A 4,655-nucleotide genomic window follows, 5' to 3' on the forward strand; every position below is an offset into this window, starting at 1 on the left:
CACGAAACACTGACAACATAATCCCTAGGCTATTGAAAAGTAGAAATGTCTCTGAAAATATCAAATAGACGATCCATTTGGAGTCTGCAAGAAAAGATTTTCAACAACAGATCTACAGATGACTTTTCATTTGCATATTTTGACTACTAAAACTGACCACTAAGAGTACTTACTTGGACAAAAATAGGAGGGGAAATAAAGGTAAGAACTAAGAAAAGGAAGAAGCATAACAAAAAATATTAAGAAAACTGTCAAAATAGATAAATAAAAGAACTTTAAAAATGACTTCAACATGAACCAATTTCCAACCTGTGTTATGCCTATCCATCATGATAAATTGAAATCTGGGTTGAGTGTTCCTATAAATACAAGCAAATTAAAAACCAATGCCCTATGAAGATTCTCGGGAGTAAGGAGAATACAAACATATATAACACTTGATCATATGACATGAACCTTTATTGTGCTCCAAGTTTAGCTGCTATAACAGATTTAAAGGAATACTGTATTCCCAGCTCATAACAAAGGAACTATCGACATTCTCACTATCTTAAATGTTGTTTCTGATACATCTATTGACCCATTATATTGTATCAAACAATACACATCTAATCAAAAGGAATGGCCTGAAACTTCACTAAGACTTTACCACAAAGAGAGTCTATGTTTCCAATGAAGACTCATATTCCAACCACACACATCACGTATCATTTACATAATCAAATAGTTCAATAAAGTCTATAAAACTAAACAAATAATACAATATTTTTTAAATTTCATCAATCATGACATCATTCATATCAAATTCTACTAATTCTTCTTCATCTCCTTTCTCTTCATTAATATCCTCTTCTAGAGTATTTGATCCTTGCTTGGACAATGTTATTTTGATACTCGCATTGTCTTCATTACCTTTATCTACATATAAATATACAAACAAAGATGGAGATAGTTAAAAATAAAATCATAATAAACTAATATATCAATAAGTCAAGAACATAACTAAAGTAAACAAAATTACCAATAGTATAACCATGTAACCAATTGCGAGTGCAAATAAGAGCTTGCACTTTTTTACGAAGGATGCAACTTCTATACTTGGTAAACACATGAGCACTAATGGAAAAAGTTGATTATGATGCAACAATAGTTATAAGAATAGCTAAAACATCACATGCCATTAGTGTAAGGGTTGGGTATCGATGCTTTTGATTCTTTTAATGCTCCAAAACATCTAAATCTTGATAATATGCAAATTCAAATTTTGGCTCCTCCAAATAGAGATCCAATTGAGATTTTCCAACACTTGTAATTGTTTGACTGTCATATGCCATTATTTCCTATATTAATTGGAATAGTAGTAACAAAAAAATATAAACCAATTAGAGAATACAAGAAAAAAAAAATTAAAGTACTTACATCAAAGATTTTTTTGCTCTTTCCTTTAATTCCTCCTCCACTTTGAGGATGTGTATATGTGATAGAAGAAGAATGTAGCTGTGATGAACTTGTTAGGATTTGAATACAGGTCAAAAAGCTTATACAATTTTATCTTTACAAATTCCATCTTCTTTTGACATTTAAGAGAATCACTTTCAACCTTTGAATAAAAAACTCCAACATTGATAGCTTTATTCATGGGAAAAGAATAACCCCAAATGCAAGCACCATGCCATATTGAGTCCAATACTTATCAAACTTCTCCATCATTCTTTTACACATATAACTGATCACTTGTCTTCATTTGATAAGTTTTCCCTTAATAGAACTTCATTCTTGTATAAAATACAAATTTGATGTAGGATAAGAAGAACCAGAGATCAAATTAGTAGTGTCATAAAATGGCTCAAGGAACTCACAAATTTTCTCTCCTCTTTCCCACACTTCACTTGAAGGACAATATTTGTAATTATTGTCATTGAATTGAAGAGAAGAAAAAACTATCAATTTTACTAATTAACTGCTTGTACATATTCTCCAAACTTCTTCATCCTAGTCTCTGAACCTTTAATATACTTGACCGACTCTCTAATTTTATTCAAAGCTACAACAACAACAACTTTCAAATCTTCTCGGACAATGAGATTCAATATATGAGCAGAATAACAAACATGAAAAAACTCACTGTTACACAATAAGTTATCATGTAAAGAGAGTTGCTCTTTCAAATAAACTTGCATATTGTCATTACTAGATGCATTATCCAATGCCAAAGAGGAAATTTTTTTTCTCAACCCCCATTCCTTCAAATATTCAAATAATTTTGCCACTAATTCAACTCCTGAGCTTGTATGAGGCATATGAGAAAAATTAAGTATTTTACTGTTCAATTTTCAGTCATTATCAATAAAATGGGCAGTCAAGAAAATGTAACCCTTACTAGTGCACACCGTCTACAAATCTGATGTTAAACAAACTCTATTTTGTATAGTAACCAAAACATATTTAACTTTCTCTTTTTCCCTCAAGTAGATTCTGTTAATATCAGAAACAAGAGTATTTCTAGAAATATAAGCAACATCAGGATGTATGTACCTCATCCAAGCTCTAATACCTTTATACTCGACAAATGAAAATGATAAATATCATGTTTGATGATTGCACAAGCCAATAACTCACATAAAATCTTTTGGTCTATTTTCTTAAATCTCATCTTCGTATCTTGATCAAGAATCAGTTGTTGTAAATTTTAAGATGATGCCACAACATAGAAGTTCTATAATATTTACCCTCATATTTATACTATTTTTTACATCCATTACATTCAGCTTGATGATACCATCAATCTCTGTGATTTTCTTAAAACACACCCTAATAGAAGTTTCTCTAGACTTTTTATGACCCCTTATCCCGCTTAGCACTTTCCAATTCATCAACATTTAAACTAATAGTTTGCTTTTGAGAAGTAGAACCTCAAAATCAATCTGTAATAAAAAAGAAAAATATAAAATCAATAAAACATAAAAATGTCAATAGCGGCAGAACAATAAAAACTTATTTTTTGTGTTACCCCTTTGGATCTCAACAAAAAAAAAAAATCAAAACTTGGCTCTTTTAAAGTCATGTCTTCTCAAAGATATGTTGAGCATCAAAAGAGAGAACTAGATGATGAAATATTATTGCAAAATAAATGTTAAAACATTCTATATTCATAAGGTTATCAGATTGAGAGCATATTAAATCTTAATTGACATTTAAAAACAAACAATCTAATTTGCATGGTGTATACACATATAAATTCCTATAAAAAAATTTTAGACTTTAGTTCACACAATCACACTTAAAATACCAACAGTTTTAAGCATCAAATCAATTGAGCAAACTCTACAGGCAAACACATTTTGATCACCATTAAGGAAAAGATTGGTGCTAATTGCAGCGATTCCAAGCTTGATAATCAAGCAAATAGAAAGAAACTAGGGTTTATGTGTGTATAGGGAGAGAAAGAAACAAGCACGGTAGTTTGTCTAATGTCTTACCATGCTCGACGCACATATCATGTAGGACACGGGCAGAAGACAAGGGGCAAAAGGCCATGCAAACCACAAACGTAGAAAAAAAGAAGGAAAATAGAATGAAACTTGTAAAGGAAGCAAAAAATCTCACCTCAAATAGGAGATCAAGAACTGCCGGACTGATGGGATTCGTTCTTGGAGATTAAGAGATTGCTGAACTGGTGGGAATGAGATTCGTGCTTGGAGATCAGAGACAGGGATTGTTGTTCTCTCAATTTGTGCGATTCACAGGGAGGCAAGGAGGGTGTGGAGGCAAGCGATGACTAATGAGGTAGATGGGAGGGAATGATCGAATGGGATAGGGACGGTCAAAGCTAGGGCTTTATTTGTACGAGTTAGAGAGACAAAGATGTTAGGATCGGCCCGGTGCGTTGCATGTGTTTACATGTTTCACAAACGTGCGCAGTGGAAAAAAAGATAATAATTAAAACTAATTATTACAATATTTGCAACACACGCATGCATGATACAACATGTACATGACATAATTAGAAATTAAAATTTTACAGCATAACAATTTATTCTAGGTATACTTGACAACTGTCATGGAATGAGATTTACATCAATCGAGCGGTTCTATTAAAGCTCTGCCTCTACAAGTGATCCACGTCAAGCTTTCGTCTGGATGACTTCATAAGCCACGAGTAATGTCATCGTCTTCGGTACTAGCCGACAATTGATAACGGTCGATTCAAGAGAAAAACTCTAATATCGCAACAACACTTATCGCGATAAGTTTCTGAGGTTTTCTTACTATCACCGATAATCGTATCCCGATGTAGTTTTCGGTGGTCAATTTTGTTATATTTGATAGGTGTCTTAAGGCAATCACCTTATGGTTATACTATTTTTGGATAAATAGCAATTCACTATTTGAGTACATATTTTCTATGTGTTTGATTGGATTTTAAACTCATTTACTGAATATCCGCAATATGATTCATAGCATGATAGAATTTGCAACTTGTGAGCATCTCTATACGTGCAATTATGAATGTATTGAAATTATCTCTAGTCTATGAATTGATGAACATGGACATCATCAATTCTGTTGAGACTAACACATTTAAACTCCTTGGTTTGCCAAGCAGTTGTTCTCACTTGTTGGAGACATTGGATGTTGAGAGTTAAACGTGGATG

At 32.4% G+C, this 4,655-nt stretch overlaps 1 pseudogene; it reads right to left on the reverse strand.

Moving 5' to 3' along the window:
* Nucleotides 1–712: 712 nt before the first annotated feature.
* Nucleotides 713–3,537, reverse strand: LOC141839595 (zinc finger BED domain-containing protein RICESLEEPER 3-like; annotated as a pseudogene).
* Nucleotides 3,538–4,655: the final 1,118 nt, after the last annotated feature.

The sequence above is a fragment of the Curcuma longa genome, chromosome 11 (assembly GCF_044706935.1).
Source record: "Curcuma longa cultivar G26 ecotype Majalengka, Jawa Barat chromosome 11, ITB_CL_G26_1.1, whole genome shotgun sequence".
In the NCBI taxonomy this organism is placed as follows: Eukaryota; Viridiplantae; Streptophyta; class Magnoliopsida; order Zingiberales; family Zingiberaceae; genus Curcuma; species Curcuma longa.